At 40.0% G+C, this 15,021-nt stretch overlaps 1 protein-coding gene across 1 annotated transcript in view; it reads left to right on the top strand.

Moving 5' to 3' along the window:
* The window catches only part of CCDC7 (coiled-coil domain containing 7), a 395,691-nt gene that overhangs the window by 74,206 nt on the left and 306,464 nt on the right, over positions 1–15,021 (top strand). The gene's annotated exons all lie outside the window — the stretch shown is intronic.

The raw sequence follows: 15,021 nt of genomic DNA, 5'->3' as shown, positions 1-15,021 counted from the left end.
TTGTGGGGCCGGCTTAGTGGTCACATATTTTTTCAGTTTCTGCCGGTCTTGGAAGCTCTGCATCTCTCTGTCCATTCTAAATGACAGCCTTGCTGGATAAAGTATTCTTGGCTGCATGTTCTTCTCATTTAGTACCCTGAATATGTCTTGCCAGCCCTTTCTGCCTTGCCAGGTCTCTGTGGATAAGTCTGACGTTATTCTGATGTTCCTCCCTCTGTACGTAAGGAATCTCTTCCCCCTAACTGCCTTTAAGATCGTTTCCTTGGTTCTAAGATTTGCGAGTTTTACTATTATATGCAGTGGAAAAAAAGATAGTCTCTTCAATAAATGGTGCTGGGAAAATTGGGCAACTTTATACAGAAGAATGAAACTCAACCATTCTCTAACACCATACACAAAGATAAACTCAAAATGGTTGAAAGACCTCAATGTGAGACAGGAATCCTTCAAAATCCTAGAGGAGAACATAGGCAGTAACTTCTTTGACATCGGCCACAGCAACTTCTTTCAAGATACATCTCCAAAGGCTAGTGAAACAAAAGCAAAAATTAACTTTTGAGACTTCATCAAGATAAAAAGCTTCTGCACAGCCAAGGAAACAGTCAACAAAACAAAGAGGCAACCCACAGAATGGGAGAAGATATTTGTAAATGACACTACAGACAAAGGGCTGATTTCCAAGATCTATAAAGAACTTTTCAAACCCAACATCCAAAAAACAAGTAAGTCCAAAAATGAGCAGAAGACATGAACAGACACTTATCTGAAGCAGACATACAAATGGCTAACAGACACATGAAAAAATGTTCATCATCATTAGCCATCAGGGAAACTAAAGTCAAAACCACATTGAGATACCACCTTACACCAGTTAGAATGGCAAAAATTGACAACGCAGGGAACAACAAATGTTGGAGAGGTTGTGGGGAAAGGGGAGCCCTCTCACACTGTTGGTAGAAATGCAAGTTGGTACAGCCACTCTGGAAAACAGTGTGGAAGTTCCTCAAAAAATTAAATATAGAGCTATGACTCAGCAATTGCACTACTGGGTATTTACCCCAAAGACACAGATGTAGTGAAAAGAAGGGCCATATGCACCCCAGTGTTCATAGCAGCAATATCTGCAATAGTCAAACTGTGGAAAGAGCCTAGATGCCCTTCAACAGATGAATGGATTAAGAAGATGTGGTCCATGTATACAATGGAATATTATTCAGCCATCAGAAAGGATGAATACCCAACTTTTACCTCAACATGGATGGGACTGGAGGAGATTATGCTAAGTGAAATAAGTCAAGCAGAGAAAGTCAATTATCATATGGTTTCACTTCTTTGTGGCACATAAGGAATAGCATGGAGGACATTAGGAGAAGGAAGGGAAAAACGAAGGGGGGGAAACTGGAGGGGGAGATGAGCCATGAGGGACTATGGATTCTGAAAAAACAAACTCTGGACTTTAGAGGGGAGGGGTTGGGGGGGTGAGTTAGCCCAGTGATGGGTATTAAGGAGGGCACATATTGCATGGAGCACTGGGTGTTATTCGAAAACAATGAATCATGGAACAGTACCTCAAAAACTAATGATGTACTGTTTGGGACCTAACATAACATAATAAAATTAAATTAAATTAAAAAAATTGTGACAATATTAATGTTAACAAGGGTATATGCCAACAGGAAATCCTCATATATACACCGAGTGAGGAGTACATTGGCACAATCACTTTTTTTTTCATTAAATAATTATTTTATTTTTGTTGGGGGGAGAGATTGCACAAGCAGGGGGAGGAGCAGAGGGAGAAGTAGACTCTCCGCCTGAGCAGGGAGCCTGATGTGGGACTCGATCCCAGGATCCTGGGATCATGACCTGAGCCCAATGCAGATGTTTAACTGACTGAGCCACCCAGGTGCCTGGCACAATCACTTTGAAAAATTGCTTTTCTTTAAGTTGTGGATGTACATACCCTTAAACTCTTTTTTCACAGCTTTGTTGATATATAATTGACATATATAAGTTTAAGGTGGTCAAAATTATTTGATATGTATATATTGCAAAATGCCTAATACAATAAGGGTAGTTTATTCATCTTGTATCTCACATAATTCCATTTTGTTGTTGGTGTTGTTACGGTGAAAACATTAAAGCTCTACTCTCATAGCAGCTTTCAAGTACACAATACAGTACTAACCATAGTCACCATGTTGTACATTTGATTCCCAGAACTTACAGTATAATTGAGAATGTGTACACTCTGACCAACATCTCCCCATTTCCTCCATGCCACAGCTCCTGGAAACCACCATCCTACTCCCTGTTTCTTTTTCAATATTTTTATTTTTTTAAATTTTATTGTTATGTTAATCACCATACATTACATCATTAGTTTTTGATGTAGTGTTCCATGATTCATTGTTTGTGCATAACACCCAGTGCTCCACGCAGAACGTGCCCTCTTTAATACCCATCACCAGGCTAACCCATCCCCCCACCCCCCTCCCCTCTAGAACCCTCAGTTTGTTTCTCAGAGTCAATAGTCTCTCATGGTTCATCTCCCCCTCTGATATCCCCTCCTTCATTTTTCCCTTCCTGCTATCTTCGTCTTCTTCTTTTTTTAACATATAATGTATTATTTGTTTCAGAGGTACAGGTCTGTGATTCATCAGTCTTATGTAATTCACAGCACTCACCATAGCACATACCCTCTCCAATATCTATCACCCAGCCACCCCATCCCTCCCACGCCCTACCACTCCAGCATTAGATTCCACATGTGAGATCATATAGTATTTGTTCTTCTCTTTCTGACTTATTTCACTTAGCACTATGTACTTAGTGTCCATCTGTGTTGTCACAAATGGCAGGATTTCCTTTTTTATGGCTGAATAATACTCCATCATATATATATGTGTATACATACATGTATACGTTATATGTGTGTGTGTGTGTATCCATCACATTTTCTTTATTCAGTTTTTAGATTGTTTCCATGTCTTGGCTACTGTATTGTAAATAATGCTGCAGTGGATGTGGGAGAGCAGCTATCTCCTTGAGAAAGTGACTTCATTTTCTTTGGCTATATACCCAGCTGTGGGATTGCTGGATCATACAATAGTCCTATGTTTAATTTTCTGAGGAATCTCCATACTGTTTTCCACAGTGGCAGTGCCGCTTCACATTCCCAAGAACAGTGCACCAGGGTTTCTTTTTCTCCACACCTCATCTACAACTGTTATCTCTTGTCTTTTAGATAATAGCCATTCTAACAGGTGTGAGATGATATCTTATTGTTGTTTTGATTTACATTTCCCTGATGGTTAGTATTGTTGAGCACGTTTTCAAGTACCTGTTGGCTGTATGCCTCTTTGGAAAAATGTCTATTCAGGTCCTCTGTCCATTTTTATTATTTTAATTTTATTTTTTTTACTTTAAATTTTTTATTTTTATGTTAATCACCATACATTACATCATTAGTTTTTGATGTAGTGTTCCATGATTCATTGTTTGTGCATAACACCTAGTGCTCCACGCAGAATGTGCCCTCTTTAATACCCATCACCAGGCTAACCCATCCCCCCACCCCCTCCCCTCTAGAACCCTCAGTTTGTTTTTCAGAGTCCATCATCTCTCATGGTTCGTCTCCCCATCCGATTTACTCCCCTTCATTCTTCCCCTCCTGCTATCTTCTTCTTCTTTTTTTTTCTTAACATATATTGCATTATTTGTTTCAGAGGTACAGATCTGTGATTCAACAGTCTTGCACAATTCACAGCGCTCACCATAGCACATACCCTCCCCAATGTCTATCACTCAGCCACCCCGTCCCTCCCACCCCCCCACCACTCCAGCAACCCTCAGTTTTGGTTCCTGAGATCAAGAATTCCTCATATCAGTGAGGTCATACGATACATGTCTTTCTCTAATTGACTTATTTCACTCAGCATTACATCCTCCAGTTCCATCCATGTCATTGCAAATGGCAAGATCTCATTCCTTTTGATGGCTGCATAATATTCCATTGTGTATATATACCACCTCTTCTTTATCCATTCATCTGTTGATGGACATCTTGGCTCTTTCCACAGTTTGGCTATTGTGGACATTGCTGCTATAAACATTGGGGTGCACGTACCCCCTCAGATCCCTACATTTGTATCTTTGTGGTAAATACCCAGTAGTGCAATTGCTGGATCGTATGGTAGCTCTATTTTCAACTTTTTGAGGAACCTCCATACTGTTTTCCAGAGTGGCTGCACCAGCTTGCATTCCCACCCACAGTGTAGGAGGGTTCCCCTTTCTCCGCATCCCCACCAACATCTGTCGTTTCCTGACTTGTTAATTTTAGCCATTCTGACTGGTGTGAGGTAGTATCTCATTGGGGTTTTGATTTGGATTTCCCTGATGCCGAGCGATGTTGAGCACTTTTTCATGTGTCTGTTGGCCATTTGGATGTCTTCTTTGGAAAAATGTCTGTTCATGTCTTCCGCCCATTTCTTGATTGGATTATTTGTTCTTTGGGTGTTGAGTTTGATAAGTTCTTTATAGATTTTAGATACTAGCCCTTTATCTGATATGTCATTTGCAAATATTTTCTCCCATTCTGTCGGATGTCTTTTGGTTTTGTGGACTGTTTCTTTTGCTGTGCAAAAGCTTTTTATCTTGATGAAATCCCAATAGTTCATTTTTGCCCTTGCTTCCCTTGCCTTTGGCGATGTTTCTAGGAAGAAGTTGCTGTGGCTGAGGTCGAAGAGGTTGCTGCCTGTGTTCTCTTTTAGGATTTTGATGGACTCCTGTCTCACATTTAGGTCTTTCAACCATCAGGAGTCCATTTTTGTGTGTGGTGTAAGGAAATGGTCCAGTTTCATTCTTCTGCATGTGGCTGTCCAATTTTCCCAACACCATTTGTTGAAGAGACTGTCTTTTTTCCATTGGACATTCTTCCTGCTTTGTCAAAGATTAGTTGACCATAGAGTTGAGGGTCCATTTCTGGGCTCTCGATTCTGTTCCATTGATCTATGTGTCTGTTTTTGTGCCAGTACCATACTCTCTTGATGATGACAGCTTTGTAATAGAGCTGGAAGTCCAGAACTGTGATGCCGCCAGCTTTGCTTTTCTTTTTCAACATTCCTCTAGCTATTCAGGGTCTCTTCTGGTTCCATACAAATTTTAGGATTATTCGTTCTATTTCTTTGAAAAAAGTGGATGGTATTGTGATGGGGATTGCATTGAATGTGTGGATTGCTCTAGGTAGCATTGACATCTTGACAATGTTTGTTCTTCCAATCCATGAGCATGGAACGTTTTTCCATTTCTTTGTGTCTTCCTCAATTTCTTTCATGAGTATTTTATAGTTTTCTGAGTACAGATCCTTTGCCTCTTTGGTTAGATTTATTCCTAGGTATCTTATGGTTTTGGGTGCAATTTTAAATGGGATCGACTCCTTAATTTATCTCTCTTCTGTCTTGTTGTTGGTGTATAGGAATGCCACTGATTTCTGTGCATCGATTTTATATCCTGCCACTTTACTGAATTCCTGTATGAGTTCTAGCAGTTTTGGAGTGGAATCTTTTGGGTTTTCCACATAAAGTATCATATCATCTGCAAAGAGTGAGAGTTTGACTTCCTCGTTGCTGATTTGGATGCCTTTGATTTCTTTTTGTTGTCTGATTGCTCTGGCTAGGACTTCTAATACTATGTTGAATAGCAGTGGTGATAGTGGACATCCCTGCCACATTCCTGACCTTACGGGGAAAGCTCTCAGCTTTTCCCCATTGAGAATGATATTCGCTGTAGGTTTGTCATAGATGGCTTTTATGATATTGAGGTATGTTCCCTCTATCCCTATACTCTGAAGAGTTTTGGTCAAGAAAGGATGCTGTACTTTGTCAAATGCTTTTTCTGCATCTATTGAGAGGATCCTATGATTCTTGTTCTTTCTTTTCATAATGTATTGTATCATGTTGATTGATTTGCGGATGTTGAACCAACCTTGTAGCCCAGGGATAAATCCCACTTGGTCATGGTGTATAATCCTTTTAATGTACTGTTGGATCCTATTGGCTAGTATTTTGGTGAGAATTTTTGCATCCATGTTCATCAAGGATATTGGTCTGTAATTCTCCTTTTTGATGGGGTCTTTGTCTGGTTTGGGGATCAAGGTAATGGTGGCCTAATAAAATGAGTTTGGAAGTTTTCCTTCCATTTCTATTTTTTGGAACAGTTTCAGGAGAATAGGTATTAATTCTTCTTTAAATGTTTGGTAGAATTCCCCTGGGAAGACATCTGGCCCTGGGCTTTTGTTTCTTGGGAGATTTTTGATGACTGCTTCAATTTCCTTAGTGGTTATAGGTCTGTTCAGGTTTTCTATTTCTTCCTGGTTCAGTTTTGGTAGTCGATACATCTCTAGGAATGCGTCCATTTCTTCCAGGTTATCTAATTTGCTGGCAAATAGTTGCTCATCATATGTTCTTATAATTGTTTGTATTTCTTTGGTGTTGGTTGTGATTTCTCCTCTTTCATTCATGATTTTGTTGATTTGGCTCATTTCTCTTTTCTTTTTGATAAGTCTGGCCAGGGGTTTATCAATCTTGTTAATTCTTTCAAAGAATCAGCTCCTAGTTTCGTTGATCTGTTCTACCGTTCTTTTGGTTTCTATTTCATTGATTTCTGCTCTGATCTTTATTATTTCTCTTCTCCTGCTGGGTTTAGGCTTTCTTTGCTGTTTTTTCTCTAGCTCCTTTAGGTGTAGGGTTAGGTTGTGTATTTGAGACCTTTCTTGTTTCTTGAGAAAGGCTTGTATTGCTATATACGTTCCTCTCAGGACTGCTTTTGCTGTATCCCAAAGATTTTGAACAGTTGTGTTGTCATTTTCTTTGGTTTCCATGAATTTTTTTAATTCTTCTTTAATTTCCTGGTTGACCCATTTATTCTTTAGTAGGATGCTCTTTAGCCTCCATGTATTTGAGTTCTTTCTGACTTTCCTCTTGTGATTGAGTTCTAGTTTCAAAGCACTGTGGTCTGAAAATATGTAGGGAATAATCCCAATCTTTTGGTATCGGTTGAGACCTGATTTGTGACCTAGGATGTGATCTATTCTGGAGAATGTTGCATGGGCACTAGAGAAGAATGTGTATTCCATTGCTCTGGGATGGAACGTTCTGAATATGTCTGTGAAGTCCATTTGGTCCAGTGTGTCATTTAAAGTCTTTATTTCCTTGTTGATCTTTTGCTTAGATGATCTGTCCATTTCAGTGAGGGGGCTGTTAAAGTCCCCCACTATTACTGTATTGTTGTCAATGTGTTTCTTTGCTTTTGTTATTAATTGCCTTGTATAATTGGCTGCTCCCACATTAGGGGCATAGATATTTACAACTGTTAGATCTTCTTGTTGGATAGACCCTTTAAGTAGGATATAGTGTCCTTCCTCATCTCTTATTACAGTCTTTGTTTTAAAATCTAATTTGTCTGATATAAGGATTGCCACCCCAGCTTTCTTTTGGTGTCCATTAGCATGGTAAATTGTTTTCCACCCCCTCACTTTCAATCTGGGAGTGTTTTTGGGTCTAAAATGAGTCTATTGGAGACAGCATGTGGATGGGTCTTATTTTTTTATCCAATCTGATAGCCTGTGTCTTTTGATTGGGGCATTTAGCCCATTTACATTCAGGGTAACTATTGAAAGATATGAATTTAGTGCCATTGTATTGCCTGTAAGGTGACTGTTACTGTATATTGTCTGTGTTTCTTTCTGGTCTATGCTGCTTTTAGGTTCTCTGTTTGCTTAGAGGACCCCTTTCAATATTTCTTGTAGGGCTGGTTTCATGTTTGCAAATTCCTTTAGTTTTTGTTTGTCTTGGAAGCTTTTTATCTCTCCTTCAATTTTCAATGAGAGCCTTGCTGGATATAGTATTCTTGGCTGCATATTTTTCTCGTTTCGTGCTCTGAAGATATCATGCCAGTCCTTTCTGGTCTGCCAGGTTTCTGTGGATAGGTCTGTTGCCAATCTAATGTTTCTACCATTATAGGTTACATATCTCTTCTCCCGAGCTGCTTTCAAGATTTTCTCTTTGTCTCTGAGACTCGTAGGTTTTACTATTAGATGTCAGGGTGTTGACCTCTTTTTATTGATTTTGAGAGGGGTTCTCTGTGCCTCCTGGATTTTGATGCCTGTTCCTTCCCCACATTAGGGAAGTTCTCTGCTATTATTTGCTCCAATATACCTTCTGCCCCTCTCTTTCTTCCTCTTCTGGGATCCCAATTATTCTAATGTTGTTTCGTCTTATCCTATCGCTTATCTCTCGAATTCTGCCCTCGTGATCTAGTAGTTATTTATCTCTCTTTTTCTCAGCTTCTTTATTTTCCATCATTTGGTCTTCTATATTGCTAATTCTCTCTTCTCCCTCATTCATCCTAGCAGTTAGTGCCCCCATTTTTGATTGTACCTCATTAATAGCCTTTTTGATTTCGACTTGATTAGATTTTAGTTCTTTTATTTCCCCAGGAAGGGCTTCTCTAATAACTTCCATTCTTTTTTTCAAGCTCAGCTAGTGTCTTTAAAATCATGATTCTGAACTCTAGGTCCAACATCGTACTAATGTCCTTATTGAGTAGGTCCCGGCAGTCGGTACTACCTCTTGTTCTTTTTGTTGAGGTGATTTTCTTCGTCTTGTCATCTTGTCAAGAGGAGAATAGTTGAATGAGAGAACAAAATGCTAACAGGTTAACAACGTCCCTAGAAAATATACTCTAAACAAATCAGAAAAGACCTGAAACCAGGGGAAAAGAAAGGGAAAGAAAGATAAAAAAATAAAAATAAAAAGATAAAAACAAAAAAAACAGAACAAAACAAAACAGAAAAACAGAATATGATCAAATGTGATCAGGCCAGTGCATAGATCAGTGCCACACACTAGATTTTTGGTGTATTTTGGTCTGTTAGAATAAAGTGCCTCCCAAAATTTTAAAGAAAGAAAGACTTATATACATACAAAATAAGGGTTGATACAATGAAGGGATGGAAGATGATTGTAAAGATGAAAATTATAAAAGATTTTATAAAAGGAATTGATAAGGTAAGAAATTGTTTGAAAAAAGAAAGAAAATTTAAAAAAAAAGAAAAAAGGAAAGAATGTGATCAGGCAGGAGACTAGAACAAAGCCATACACTAGTGATTTAGGGTATATTTTGATCTGTTAGAAGAAAGCGTATCTCCAAATTTTAAAGAGAGAACAACTTATATATATATGCCAAAAATAAGGGTAAGTAGTATGAAGGGATAGAATATGACTCAAAATGAAAAATAATTTTTTTTTAAAAAGGGATTGATAAGATGTTGGTTGAAAAAGGGAAAAAGAAAAATTAAAAAAAAGTTAAAAAAAATTAACTTTGAAAGACTAATGAATCATGGTAAAAAAGCCATGAATTCTATGTGCAGTATTCCCCTAGCGCTGGAGTTCTCCCGTTCTCATTGCTCGGTAAACTTTGTCTTGGGTGGCTGTTCGCATTGATCTTCTGGGGGAGGGGCCTGTTGCTATGGTTCCCAAATGTCTTTGCGGAGGCGGAATTGCCCCGCCCTTGCTGGTCCGGCTAAGCAATCCGCTCGGGTTTGCTGTCGGGAGGTTTTGTTCCTTGCAAGCTTTCTGCACGGCTTTGGAGGACGAGAGTGAAAATGGCGGCCTCCAATCTCCGCCCGGAGGAGCTGAGAACTCAGGGCCCCACTCCTCAGTGCGCCCCCAGAGAAAAGCAGTCAACCACTCCCGTGTCCCCGGTCTCCGGCCGCACTCCATGTTCACCCAGCCTGTGACCGAGCGTTTCTATGTCTGGCACCCGACCATGTGTGGAGTCTCCAAACCCAGCAGATCCCTGCGGTGCGCTCCCGCGCCGCTCCTCCCGGGGGAGGAAGGGGAGTCTCCCCGGCTCTGCCGCTTGTTGGGTCCCTGCTGGAGGAGCAGTGGCCCGACTGGGCCGCGGATCACAGTTTATGGCCACCCCGAGCTGAGAGCCCGGGCCTTGGCTCCGTCTCTGCAGCCGGCTTCCCCGCTCCGATACCTGGGAGCTCTGCTGCACTCAGGCACCCACGGTCTTTCTGTGACCCCGAGGGTCCTGAGACCACACTGTCCCGTGAGGTTTCCACCCCCAGCTTAGCCACTGGAGTGACGTCCCTCAGCGGAGTCGACTTCTAAAAGTTCCGATTTTGTGCTCCGCCGCTCTATCACTTGCCAGAAGCAGCGAACGGAGGCCCCCTCCCCTGCCGTCTATCCTCCTGAATATCGCCTCAGATTCACTTCTCCGTATGTCCTACCTTCCAGTAAGTCGTCGCTTTTCTGTTCAGAGAGTTGTTGGTATTCTTTTTTTCGATCTCCTGTTGAGTTCGTAGGTGTTCAGAATGGTTTGATCCCTATTCAGCTGAATTCCTGAGACCAGGCGAAATCTAGGTCTCCTACTCCTCTGCCATCTTGCTCCACCCCCCTGTCCATTTTTAATTGGTTTTAAAATATATATATATTTGGATATTAACTTATCAGATATATGGTTTGCAAATACTTTTCCAATTCTGTAGCTTGACTTTTTATTTTGTTGATGTTCTCATTTGCTGTGTAGAAACTTTTTAGTTTGATGTAGTCCCACTTTTTCTTGTTGTTTATTTCGTTGTATTTTCATTGTGTTCTTCAACTCCAAAATTCCTATTTTTTAAATGATTTCTATCTCTTTGTTTACCTTTTTGTTTTCTCTTGTATTATTTTCCTTATGTCATGAAATTGTTTATCTGTGTTCTCTTGTATGTCTCTGAGCATCTTCAGAAAAATTATATTGAATTCTTTGTTGGGCAAGTCCTGTATCTTTATTTCTTTGGGGCCAGTTACTGGAGATTTATTGTATTCCTTTGGTGGAGTCATGTTTCCCTGATTCTCTGTGAACCCTGTATCATTGCATAGTTGTCTGTACATTTGCAAAGGCAGTTGTCTCTTTTAGATTTTATAGACTGACTTCAGTAAGGAAAGATCTTCAACTTCAGGTGGGGGGATGCTGGAGTGTGACATGACCCTATGGTCTGGTGCCTAGTGTAGGGGGTTTGTGGCAGAACTAGTCTGGAGGTATTGTGAGTTGTTGGCTTAGGCTATTGCAGTCCACTGCATCAACAACTGCATGGTCCTTGGCAAATATTATAGGAGTCCCTAGAGACTTCAGAGGCTGTTGAGGTCTTCAGCATTGTTTCTAGGTTCTAGCCTGAGGTCTTCAGCATTGTTTCTAGGTTCTAGCCACAAGGGACCAGGGCAAACAGTGGTGTGGCCAGAGCTGGTGTACACACTCTTGGCTGAAGCCAGCAACAGGTGTGTGTGTAGTGGCAGTGGCCAGTTGTAAACACATATGTAGCAGTGGGGTCCAGGGAAGACATCAACTGCTGAAGCCAATTGTGGACACACAGAGAGCTTGGGGAACCTGGCTGTCTGGCTGCACTGCTGTGGCTTCTGGGTTTTGCTACAGGCATACAGCAGTGGAGGCTGGTAATGGGCTAGGGGTATGCAGGTGCACAGTTGGAAGGGCTAGCTACAGGTAAGTGCAGTGGTGCAGGACAGTGACAGAAGACAGGGGCCTCTCTGGGTCTGCAAACAGCTGCGGGGATCTGGCTGTTGGCAGTACTCTTCTATAACTACCTAGTCTCCTTCTGGGCATGCACATGGCAGTAGAAGCTGGTGATGGGTTGAGCTGGAAGCATGCAGGTATACCACTGGAGGGGTTAGCCCTGAGTGACCACATGGCGGTGAGTGTTAGTGATGGGGATCTAGACTGGTGTTTTGTACTTGCACACCATAGAGTCTTGGGCTGGCTGCTGGTTTGGTTCTTGGGTTCCAGTGGTGGTGGTGGTAGTGTGTGTGTGTGTGGGGGGGGTGGGGATTGGGAAGGGATTCAGGCAGCTGGCGTCAGCCAATGCAAATACCTGTGTGACAAACCCAGTGAAATCTGGAGGGTGTTCTCCATGGCTGTGCTGGCCATTGGTTTCTTCAGTGATGGAAGCTGCTGAGGTCATCTGTGGAGTAGGTCACAGGGAATCATAGTGACTCAGGCTCTGTGGCTGATTTTGGTAGCACCTGTGCTTCTTCCTTTTTCCTAGCTGTATTTATGGGTGTCAGCTTTACCTGTCTCTGGGTGGGGTGAAACCTAAGTAGATTCTTTATAGAGTGGAGGAAAGGCTGGGTGAGCTGGTTCCTGACCCTACTTTTTTTTTTTAACCAGCCAGGGGAACTCTTTCTAGCTGGGGAGTTCCAGTTTGGTGCTAAATAATGATAGCTTGGGGGATAGGATGGTGCAGGCACAAAGAAGGTTTTCTTCCTTTCATTTTTATGCAGTTGTCCTTAAGTTTTTATTTCAGTGTGTGGCTGCAGTTTTTAAGTAGAATCTGGAGCCCTACCTGAGTTGTTTTCATTCATGGACAGCTGTTTAGTGGTTGATCTTTGTGGAGACATGGAAGCTGGGGTCTCCTACTCTGCCATTTTGGTGATGTCCTTAAACTCTTGTCCATATGCTCTGGGATACATGTACAAGCATTTTCATACCAAGTTTTTTTTTTTTTTTTTGGTAATAGCCCCCAAATTGAAGATCCCAAATATTTGTAGAGTGGAGTGGATAAACAAATTGTGGCCTGTTCATGCAATGGAAAATCATACCATAATGAAAATGAAATGGCTACTCATAACACCATTAATTTCTCAAATGTAATATTGATTGAAAGAAGCAAGTCATAAATACAGGGAGTATTTTCATTTGTAAAAAATTAAAAGCTGGGAAAATTTAAACTATGTTGATTAAGGATATTAACAAAGATGGAAAAGATATAAAGATGAGGAAAAAACAGGATAATGGGTTGAAGGAAAGTGTTGTGAATGGGGAGGGACACATAAAGAGCTTCTGGGATATTGGCAATCCCAGGTACCCAGTTGTTGACCTTGAGTGGTGGTTGTGTGGATACTTACTTTGTAATTATTCATTAAACAGTAAATATATTTTTATGTATGACTCAGTAAATATGCCAGAGTTCATGATTATAAAATAAAACTAAGGGGATTAATTTATATTGATGCTTTTAAAGAATAAAGCCCGGAAACTATAAAATAAAAAAATCAATAGATTTGACTAAGTATAAAAATTCTGTACATTTGAAATAATCCATAAATATTAGTTAGTAAATAATTAATAGCAGATGAGAAGGTATTTGTTACACATTATATACTAGTATTAATTGGCCCCTACAAATGAATAATAAAATTCAAACAATTCAGGAGAAAAGTGAGCAGACATATGAACAGGCATTTCACAGAAGCAGAAATAAAAATGTCCAAAAACAAATGAGATGAAGCTTGACTTGATTAGGGATCATGGAGATGAAAATTAAAATTATGGGAAAAAATATAAGACATATTTAAGTTAAACATTAATAACTAATATTGGTGACCAAATGGAGAAAAACTGTCGTACTTCATTGGCTTAAATGAAAATTGTTCTCAAATTTATGGAACTCACTACAGTATTATCTATAAAAATAGAAATGTGCAGACTTTAACAACAAACACCTTTATTTTTAGGAATTTGTCTCAACAGAGATTCTGGCATGTTGTATTAGCAGTTTTAATGGACATATAGTATTCTATTTTATGGTTATGTCAAAATTTATAATTCTCCCAGAGATGCTCATATAGATAATTTTTATATTTCTGTTTCTACAAGCAGTAATACTCTTAGTATATTTGTATAAGCAAAACCATGGAAACAACATGCATTTTAGGACTGACTAAATGAATTTTGGTCAATTCATAGCAATGGAATGTTGTGTAGCCTTTAAAAAGAATAACTTTACATAAACTGCTTAGAAACATTTTCCTTGACATTTAAGGGGATAAAGCAAGATAAAAGCATTTTATATACATTTTTGTCCCATTTTTATAATCCATCTATGTGCATGAATCCTACATGTTAGCTGTTTCTCAGACCTCTTCCAAAGAGGGAAAAGAAAACCTGTCAATTGATAAGTAATATGCATTAGCTATTAATAATTTTTATCAATTAATAAAATACTGCAGCTTCTATAAAAGAGATAAAAGAGGTCCACATTCCCCCACAATATGCAGCTAAATCTCCCTTTCCCATTTTAGCTACTTCAAAATTACTTCATAGGCCACTTTGGTAACCAGGGGTACTCTTCTCAGGAAGAGGATCTTCACCAGAACATTTCAGTAAGAATAAGAAATGGGGGCACCCGGTTGGCTTAGTCAGTAGCATGCAACTCTTGATTTCGGGGTTGTGAGTTTGAGCCCTACATTGGGTGTAGAGATTACTTAAAAATAAAAATATCTTAAAAAATGAAAGGGGGGAAATTGGAGCGGGAGACGAACCATGAGAGACTATGAACTCTGAGAAACAAACTGAGGGTTCTAGAGGGGAGGGGGGTGGGGGGATGGGTTAGCCTGGTGATGGGTATTAAAGAGGGCACATTCTGCATGGAGCACTGGGTGTTATGCACAAACAATGAATCATGGAACACTACGTCAGAAACTAATGATGTAATGTATGGTGACTAACATAACATAATAAACGAAAAAAATAAAGAAATGGGTTTCCTGATCTCTTTTATTTTTTGGTTTTCAAATTATTCATAATGAGAATTTGAGGAAGAACAATTGGTTGATTCCTCAAACTATTCCACCTGGTATGGGAGTATAATGTTTCCATCTATACATTCTATGATACTGAGTTGAGATTCCTAGATTAATGGCATCACAGATGGAGGCCTGTGTTAGTCAGTTTGGGCTGCTATAACAAAATACCACAGATTGGGTGACATACACAACAGAAATTTATTTCTAATGATTCTGAAGGCTGAGAAGTCTGAGATCAGGGTTGCAGCATGGTCAGTTCTTGTAAGAGCCTTCTTCCTGGTTTGCAGATTATCCTCAAATGATGGAAAATAGAGAAAGGAAGTAGCCTCTCTCCTGTCTCTTGTATCTCATGTGCCTAATGATTTAATTACCT

Source organism: Eumetopias jubatus, unplaced genomic scaffold (genome assembly GCF_037043125.1).
Source record: "Eumetopias jubatus isolate StellerSeaLion01/CBP00866 unplaced genomic scaffold, mEumJub1_p1.0 scaffold_8, whole genome shotgun sequence".
NCBI lineage: Eukaryota > Metazoa > Chordata > Mammalia > Carnivora > Otariidae > Eumetopias > Eumetopias jubatus.
The sequence above is the reverse complement of the archived record's forward strand: the minus strand, read 5'-3'. Positions and strand labels throughout refer to the sequence as shown.